Genomic DNA, 10,317 nt, shown 5'->3' on the forward strand with positions numbered 1-10,317 from the left:
TCTTAACCGTGTGGACCCAACTGGTTATTCAACCCCGCTTAATTATGCCTATTTTTCCAGCGATGCTCCGGTCGAGGTCTGCGCCGAACTGACACGAAGGGCTCTCTTTTCGACTCCGCCGCCCACGCAATGGTATTTTCGTGCAGCGCAGACAGGCGCACTTGGTATTTTGGTAAACTGAGGCATACAGAGGTGCACCAGGATGGACGTTGCGGTGCAGTAGGGGGAGGTGTCGGCATAATGAGCCAGCGCATTTGGATTTTCTTCCATTTCGGTCTGCGCACACGGCGCAAAAGTGAGCTGAACCTCGCCACCCCAGACCTGGTCAACTCTGTGCGCCAGCGGTGCACCGCCGGGCAAGTGGATTTTCGTAAACCAGCGGAGTCGTGCGCTCACGTCACCAATACCTCACAGTCAGGTTTCCACAGTGTCTGGCATTTCACTCCGATCAATAATTAGCATTCAATGCAACAATCTGAGTCAGCACATACAGTCAGACCTAAATTTATATATTTTGATCAGTATCTCATCTGACCACATCGCAAGCGCGTTCGGCACGCGTAATGGTCGCTCAACCTGACTGAATGTACGCAGGTGAAACAAGGATGTCTGGTGATCTGTGACTCAAATTGCCTGGTGACAAACGTGTATCCCACTTTCCCCGGGTCGACACATGACTCGTTCATCCGGCGAATTCTAGCATCCCTACAGTCTTTCAGGGGGACACCCCTCTGGATGGGTGGCTGCTAGGTAATAACGGCTATCCACTGAAAACGTGGTAGATGACGCCATATATCACACCGTCAACAAGACGGCAGCGTGGTTTTAACAGTGTTTTCAGCAGTGCTCGGTCAGTGATTGAACGCACACTGCGATCAATAATTAGCAACAGCCACGATTCAATGCAACTATCTGAGTCGGCACATACAGTCAGACCTAAATTATGACCAGTATCACATCTGACCACATCGCAAGTGTGTTCAGTACGCGTAATGGTCACTCACCCTGACCGAACTTGCACATGTGAAACAGGGATGAGAACTAATCGGTTAACGTCGCTGTGCCAACCAGAAACAGCTGTGACATCCTACAGAGCATATATACTGCATCTATCTCAGAGCACTTGAGAGACAGAGAGAGACAGACACATGGAAAAAAACTTAAGTGATGATCGTTGTCCGCTATTACGCACGTCATTTCATTCCAAATACAAATGTTATCATTGTAATGCTTAACGTTATCTACAAAGATGGAGTACATCATTGCTTTGAGTAGGATGAGGAGGAGGCCGAGGATTTACCATCTAAGGACCTCATATAGGGCTGGCCGATATGGCTGAAAACTCTATTGCAATATAAGTGTTTTATATTGGTCGATATCGATAATTATTGATATTTTTTATGACCTATTTAAAATAAGGACTGGGAGAAAAATACATTCAATTTAAACATTTTTATTTAAAATTTGACCTTCCTCTGATTATAATCCCCTCAGCTATCAAGGCAGAAAGGAAATGTCAACACAACCATGGAAAGCACTCAAATAATAAATGTAAAAAAAAGTGTAAAAATGTAAACAGAGAGAAACCTGAGAACTTTTTTTCTGCAGGTTTAGTGCAGGAAGTTCACAAGCTAATTCACCTTCTGCTGAATAAAATGTTTTCAGATATGTGCAGTGTTTTGGAAACATAGCAGAAACTGAGGTAGACTTGACATCTGTAACATACAAACAAACAAACACGATAGACAGTACAGTAAGATTGACTGAACTATAAAACCAGCCTAGACATATGAACAACTTTAGTCACTCGTCTTACTCTGAACATACATGAACTATTCAATTATATTTTTATTGCAAGCGTGTTTAAAAAAAAACAAAAAACAAACACGTGTAAGAGATGTTTATAACCTGGCTGCTGCCTTCGTTATGTCTGCGTGCCTTTTAGATGATTTGTCATCAGGCAATGAAGCAGATACCTCTGCATGGTAGTCTGCTGCATAGACATAATATACGTAGACGCCTCATTATGTGCTGGAGCGTAATTCAGCGTCGCCGCCATATTGGGTGGGTCTCCGCTAGCACCAGAGCCAACCAAAGTCAATGTAAAGAGCGCAACAATGCCCCTATTTTATTTATTTATTTTATTTTATTTAGCTTCCCAGCCTCAGTTACAAGCTTAACAGGGTAGTGTAAGACGCTGGAATGACCTGGAATTTTAAAGCTAACTTTTCCAGGCCTTAAAAAAAAAGGAAGAAGGAAAAACTGTACTGAACAGGAATATATGGGAGCTTTGTATGTATGTATGTGTTAAAATCACTATATATCACAAACATCAGCAGTTTCAGTCCAGGCTATTATGGAATCTTTGTCATCCTAAAGCTCTGAACAGTTGTTTAAATTTAGACACGTCAGGCCAGACGGTGTGTGTGTGTGTGTGTGTGTGTGTGTGTGTGTGTGTGTGTGTGTGTGTGTGTGTACGTGTGTGTGTTTGAAAGCAGCAGTGGACTGTGGGCCGACACACATGATGATCCTCGTTTCGACAGTTTGTTTTGGTGAAGTTTTATTCCAACACAAATGAGTATAAAAACTTACACAAAGTTTAATGCGCATGTCAACAGGTTATGCGAGATGGTTTTTGTGCGTGTGTTGTGTGCACGCGCACGCGTGCATGTGCCTGTGCTTAACTTTACATTAAATAAACTCAGCGCACAAAAACAAAAATGAAGAAATTCTTGTGTTATTGGTGTGTACAGAAGGGCCATGATTGTGTGTGTGTGTGTGTGTGCGTGTGTGTGTGTGTGCGTGCATGCGTGCGTGTGTGTGTGTGTGTGTGTGTGTGTGTGTGTGTGTGTGTGAGAGAGAGAGAGAGAGAGAGAGAGAGAGAAATCAAATGAACAATCAAACTGTTTCTTTATTAAAATCTAAAGTTAATTCATTTATACATTTATTAATGGGCCATACCATATGTCTGTATTATGCTCTTTAACAAAGACAAAGTATTTCGGCATGAAAGCATTTGTTTTTAATGTGTGACACCGTCCTGTATCATAACTACATCTCTGACGTTTGTAACAAACCAAACCGTGTGAAAATCGGGTAAAAATTAGAGGAGTTATGATGATAATTGTAGCTGGACATACACCTTCCTCCATAGAAATAAATGCACTGGGGACGCATGGGAGACCCATCCAAGATGGCGGCCGCGCTGAACGTCAGCTCCAATAGGAAGCGTCAGTCTACGTATATATGTCTATGGTCTGCTGCTTGTGCGGTGGTGCTACGGTTGGCAGACGTTGGCGAATACGGCTGCGCTTCAAAGAGTGAGCACGGCTAAGGTGGTTAAATAAGTTTGTGGTATTACCAGTCCTGGTGGGGACGACAGTCTTGCTTAAGTTACAGACCTAATTGGTCTGACTACCGTCAGACTTATAAAATCCGAAAAACTGCCATACTGGCGAGCTGACTTTCCCTGTTTTATTGACAGTTTCTTCGCTCGCTGCAGCGCTCACTTTCTATTTCTCATCTCACTCCTCGCGGAGCATCAAACACGAGACAGCGAGATGGCGCAACCGAACTTGATACTATTACATGATTGGCGTGTCTCTCTCACTGATTAGCGATTACTCCCCATGTTGCTCGGTTACCTGAGAGCGAGTGCCTTATTCATGCAACCAACCTTGCTTCGCAACTTCGGGTTTCTTCCGACGAAGACAAAAAAATTATCGAATGTTTTATGGAACGCATTTTTTATTGATACTGATGACGTGTCTATCGCGAGACATATCGCTATTGTTTTATCGCCCAGCCCTACATTGTTGTTAGGGCTGCCCCGACCAAAGATTTTCTTAGTCGACCAATGGTTGTCACTTATTGACCACTGTCACACTGAATATTAATTTGACAGCGGCCATGGCACCCCTGCTGCAGAAGGAGTGCATGCTGCAGGATTTCCTGACGGTGAAACAAGTGCGTGCAGGAAACCCACGTTCGGTAATCAATGGTAATCTATTATGCGCTTTATAAAAGTGGAATAAATTATGATTTTCATCGGCAGTAATCAGTTATGAGCTTTATAAAAAATAAACGTTGTGAATTAAATTATGATTCTCATCAGCAGGCGGCGATGACAAACTGGTTTGTCAGCTGTCAGGTGGACTTGCTGTTTCACCAGAAACGGCAGTTGGAGCATTTCTTAACTATAGCTGTGGTGTATTCAAGCAAGCGAGCAGTGCTCGACTATGTTAGACTGGTGAGAGCGAGCACTCTGTGCTTCATTGTGTTAGACTGTTTAGATCACTAGTTCAGTGATTGATTGCTATTCTTTGTTGTATGTTGTGCGAGCTGCAGAGTCACACACCGCATCCTCGTCTCTGAATGATTAAACACAGTTAATCCACAGTTATATATATAGCGGAAAAGAAGACCACAACAGTAGCACCGCTATTATGAGAGGTTATTTCTGATAGTGTTAGCCTAAAGTGTCTTGCTAAGCTAAGAAAGACAACTAATCTTTTTACATCGCCTCACATGCTCTGCCCCCCTTCCCCTCGCTCCCTCACTCAGCAGCCTTGTTCTCATCAGCCTGCACCACACATGCCCGTGTAAAAGCTGTGGTAAGGTATCATATCGTGGCCATTGTCTGTAGTCTCACTTAAATTATAATAATGATTTGGATTTATATAGCACTTTTCTAGACACCCAAAGCGCTTTACAGAAGTCATTATTCATTTGTACCATTCGTACCAGTGGTGGTAAGCTATAGTTGTTGTAGCTATGGTTGTTGTAGCCACCGCTGCCCTGGGGAAGACTGACGGAGGAGTGGCAGCCAATTCATGCACAACAGCCCCTCTGACCACCACCAACATTAATTCACACATTCGCACATTCATACCCATTTACACGAGGCAAGGTGGGTTGTGTCTTGACACAACAACAGCAAGTGGGACTCAAACTGCCGACCCTTGTATCATAGGACAGTCTTATGAGCCCTCTAGCCTTTCATACACAGTTCAGCCATATAGACTTTAACTTTATTTTGAAAAGTCAAAGTTCCAAATGGATTTTTTTTTTTTATTTTCTCGACCAGCTGACCAATGAAATCTTGGTTGACTAATATCTTTCTGGTCGACCAACAGCTGGTTAACTAATAGGGGCCAGCCTTGATTGTTGTAACACACCTTGGATGTCCATTTGATTGAAAATACTCCAGTATAGACTATTATAATAGACTATTATACTACTTCTACTAGACTACTAGACTCACAGAAATGTCTCATTTTTATAGTAAGATTATCTGTAAAAAAAAAAAAAAAAAACAGAGCCTGTTGTCAGACATGTACAGTTCTCTGTTTTCAAAAACTCAAGGCAGCACCAAGAGTGAGCCTGCTTTGAAATAAGTATATTTTTAGGTTTTTGAGTTTTGTTTACTTATCTATGCTTGTCCACGTACCCCCACCCTCCCCTTCTCCCAGGCTCTGGAAAGACTGCTCGCGATCCTTCTTCATCTTCAACATCTCCCTGTCCCACCTCAGACTCGAGCTTCTCACCATCCTCAGAAGAAGAGGAGAAGAAGAAGAAAAAAAAGAAGTCCAAGAAATGCCATGATTCATACAGCTGTTCAAGAAGTAAGCACGGGCATTGATCGTCTTTATAATCAATCACATCATATCAGCAACAATTCGCTACAGTTTCAGTGTCTATATATCCGTAGAATATGTCACAGACGTGAAAAAATTTAAACAATCTATTTTCAACTCAGCAGTCTGTCTGTTGCAGATTAAAAGCCACAAGCTCTAGCTATTTCTGTGGACAGGACAGAATTCAGATCTCTACAGCCATGTATAGCTTCCTTGCTCTCGTCATGTTATGCTGTCTTCTCTGGCTTTGTTAAATATTTAGCCTCTGAAGCAAATAAGAAAAAAAATATACTTAATGTACCATGCTGGTTCACTGTGCATCCTCTACCCAAGCTAGTTATGTTAGGTGTAGCTTCTGAGACAGGTAAGAAAGGACATTACTTGCTTTGCATCATTTTCTTGGCTGGTGATGGCAGATATTGCTAGCCGCAGAGGCAGATAGGAAAGGAGCTAAATCCAATATAACGAGTATGGAAGGAGGATGCACAGTAAATCAGCAGAGTAAGTAGGGCCCTTTCTCATCTGCTAGTACTATAGGGTGCCAAATCAACCATGCAAATGCATGCCTGAAAAAAGTTGACTTTTTTGTTTCTTTTTTCTTTTTTTTTTTTTGTTAAGTGACCACAACGGATGGAGTTATCCACCGATACAAGCATGCCCTGCGGATATTCAACAAGTCTGGATCCATGAAAAAGGCCTTCTCCAAAATTAATGTTGACCGCAACACAAACACGAGAACAGCTGTAATTGCTGAGTTAGCGATCACACTTCCAGACACCTTCAAGGACCTGCTCCCAGGAGATGAAGACAGTGAGAAGATGTCCGTATTTGCAGAGCGGTGCAAGGGTGCCATAACAGAGGAGATGGCTGGCACGATCACAGCAAAGAAGAAAAGTGGAAAACTCCTCACAATAATGTATAAGTACACTTAAAATGTTTGGAAGGACATTGTGTTCTCTGCATGGCTGACAGGCCGAGCCATTTATAACTGGCTATGTCTGTGTTCGTGTGTTCGTCCCTCGAAGCAGGTGATGTCATTGAAGGGAATTGTGATGTCATAAATTCCTTTGACGTGGCCTCAAAAGTGATGTCGTTTGGTTTTATTAAGATCGAGGTGTTTTCACTCTGTCTTAGAGTGCCCTCTTGGTTTACATTGTTTCATGTGAAGAAATGAACCACTGTTGAGTTGACTGGATATTAGGTTCTGTTATTTATTTTTTCTTTTTAATTGGCCAAATACATGTTCAAATACATGAAGGAAAAACTATCTCTTGTCTTGTCTGTTGCTTTAAGGTATTTGAATCATTTGATGGTGTAATTACATTTAATGACATCTTAATGAAAGGTTCAACTCTTTCCAGTTTATTTGAATTCAAGGAAAACAGTCATGACACTGTTATAAACTGATTTGATGGTGTAATTACATTTAATGACATCTTAATGAAAGGTTCAAATCGTTCCACTTTATTTGAATTCAAGGAAAACAGTCATGACACTGTTATAAACTGATTTGATGGTGTAATTACATTTAATGACATCTTAATGAAAGGTTCAAATCGTTCCACTTTATTTGAATTCAAGGAAAACAGTCATGACACTGTTATAAACTGATTTGATGGTGTAATTACATTTAATGACATCTTAATGAAAGGTTCAACTCTTTCCACTTTATTTGAATTCAAGGAAAACAGTCATGACACTGTTATAAACTGATTTGACGGTGTAATTACATTTAATGACATCTTAATGAAAAGTTCAAATCATTCCACTTTATTTGAATTTAAGGAAAACAGTCATGACACTGTTATAAACTGATTTGACGGTGTAATTACATTTAATGACATCTTAATGAAAGGTTCAAATCATTCCACTTTATTTGAATTCAAGGAAAACAGTCATGACACTGTTATAAACTGATTTGACGGTGTAATTACATTTAATGACATCTTAATGAAAAGTTCAAATTATATCAATGTAGGAGGGAAATATGACAGTTTTAAACTCATTTGGCCGTGCAGTTACACTTAATGAAAAGGACTACATTTATGACACAATAATAATGGTCCCATGACAGCCAACATCAAAACCAACCATGTATGACAGTTTAACGTCATGTTTAGATATAAAGATAAATGTTTTTTTAACGTTTGACAATTAGGTCTGCTATGTCATGTTTATGACAGGTTATGTTGTCTTGGTTTATGTCAAGTTGTCATGACAAAGACATCTTAAACAATGTCAACTTAGCATCAAAAGTGACATAATTTATATGTCAAGTTGTCATGACAAAGACATTTGAAACAATGTCAACTTTGCATCAAAAGTGACATAATTTACTGAATGACACTTAATGACATCTGTCATAAGGATTCATTCATGTTCATGACAGGTGTCATGTCATGATTATGACAGTCTTATGACAGTCTTATGAACCCACATTCAAATAAAGTGTTACCAGTTTTCCTTTAATTGTATTTTATTTTTATATTCTCTTCTAATCTTTCTTTCTTTCTTTCTTTCTTTCTTTGAAATGTATGATTTTCATGTATTTTTTTGCTTCTGCAAAGCACTTTGAATTGCCTAGTATATGAATTGTGCTATACAAATAAATTTGCCTTGCCTTGCCTTGCCTATATTATTTAGGCAATCTAAATTCATATTTTGCATTTTTTTTATATTGAGGCCATTTACTATATAATTTCAAATCTTGCATAATATACCTTTTTGCTGTGTAAATTACCCAATGAAGCAGCATGTCCTCGTTTTCATAATTTCATTGGTTATTGGTTGAGTGCCAGTCATCTGCACAATTGGTTGCAACTGGCTAAATTTTACATGAAAGAAGAGAATGAGGCAATTCCTTTCAATGTGAACTCTCATTGGCTATTTTCGGCTCCGGACATGATATAATTTGTTAAGTGAGGTGAAAAAGGTTGAGGGCACTGGCAATCTTGACAAGGCCGGAATAGCTGAATGTTCCCAATATCCACACTACCAAACCCAATAGATTGTATCATTATGAAAGCCCTGGGTGTGGTCAGCAAGGAACTGATGTATAAATGATTAATAATGACTGTAAACTATAAAATCATGTAATCAAGCTTTTTTAAGAGGTACTTTAGTTCAAGCAGGCAGTTATACTAATGCAGTTATACGTATCAGGATCACTGAAAGGCAGTGTACTACACCAAAACTTACTCACAGTCCACACAGATACACAGATCTCGTCACAGCTGAAACTACTTTAATCCTCCTCGTTGTTGAATCTGCTCATATCTGTCAACACATAAACACAGAATTCAGAGAACCTGATGTTGATTCCTGCCCAGCTTCAACATTTACCTACTTCGGTGAAATCTCTCTGTCAACCCTGGAATGCACTGTAGCACTTTCAAAATCATCCATCTGTCCTTCAAACTGCATTCCCACTTGATGATGATTCATTTATTTGATGATCCACATTCTGAAAACTACACTACCACACAGTAGAACACAAAGAACACAGTTGACAGAAACATTTTGAAAAAGTCTTTAATGAAATCGTGGCAAATAAACACACATCAACAAGGAACAACCAAATAAAAGCAGTGACTACTGGGGACTGGGCCACACAGCTGGTGCCTGGAGAAAGAAAGGAAATGTGCAGAGGGGTTCCCTGATAAGAGTCTCTGGGTTGGGCAATGCCGCTGGTCCATGGTGCATGAAAAAAAGAGTCTCTGGAAATGTTTCTTTGCTGCCTCTGGGTCATACTGACTTGGCGCCTGTCGCTTTGAAGGGGACTCGATGCGCAGCCTCTTGCGGTGTGTCGCCACATACTTTGGGTTGCTCTCCAGCCGCTCTTGAAGTGTCTGGCAGAGTTGGGAGAGCGTCTGACTGCGGAAAGATGGAGGCTTTACTATCCACCCAGCTTCCCCTTCCGCGGTGTCGTCCTCCTCATCGGACATCATGTCAGCAGTGACCCCCGGCCAAAAATCAATTTCCTGCTGGGTGGCTAGGACACTCCTTCTTGCTTCCAGCAGCTGTAAATACGGGTATTAATATAATATTAGTACAGCTAAGATACAATAACACATGATAACATGTGTGACTATGTTTGTCAAAAACAATGCAGCTAATAAATAAAATTCAGCCCATTTTTACATTGTTGTGAAAATAAAGCGGCATTCGTGTAACTCTTACCCACTTCCTCCTCTGTCTGCTGCGAGCTGAAATCTTCACAGCTGCTGCCTGAACTGAAAGAGGTGGCTGGGCATACCTGAAGCTCCTCCACACCATCTCATAATATGTCTTACAGGCCGCTGAAAGAAAATATATATTCGTTTGAAATAATTAAGACAGACTTCAGGAAAGTAAAAACAACAACAACAACAACAACAAACAACAGAAATGGGTTAAATAAAAAAAAAAACTTATATAAAAGGACTCCTCTGTCCAGACCATGTCTGGACTCCCAGTTAAAGTCGCCATCAAATGTGACGTCACCGCTTTGTTGTGGGACGAGTTCAGTCTGTAAAACACAAAAAGTACAAACAGGTCATGCAACGTTTGTATTTACTTACATTCTGCAGAATAGATCCTGTGTATTTCTGTGTATTTTATTAACTTACCCCTGCTCAGGTTCATATCGCCTGTCGTTTCCGTCACTATTGTGCAGACGCCGCACCTTTTCCTTTAAAATACA

This window comes from Chaetodon trifascialis, chromosome 22 (genome assembly GCF_039877785.1).
Source record: "Chaetodon trifascialis isolate fChaTrf1 chromosome 22, fChaTrf1.hap1, whole genome shotgun sequence".
Classification (NCBI taxonomy): domain Eukaryota; kingdom Metazoa; phylum Chordata; class Actinopteri; order Chaetodontiformes; family Chaetodontidae; genus Chaetodon; species Chaetodon trifascialis.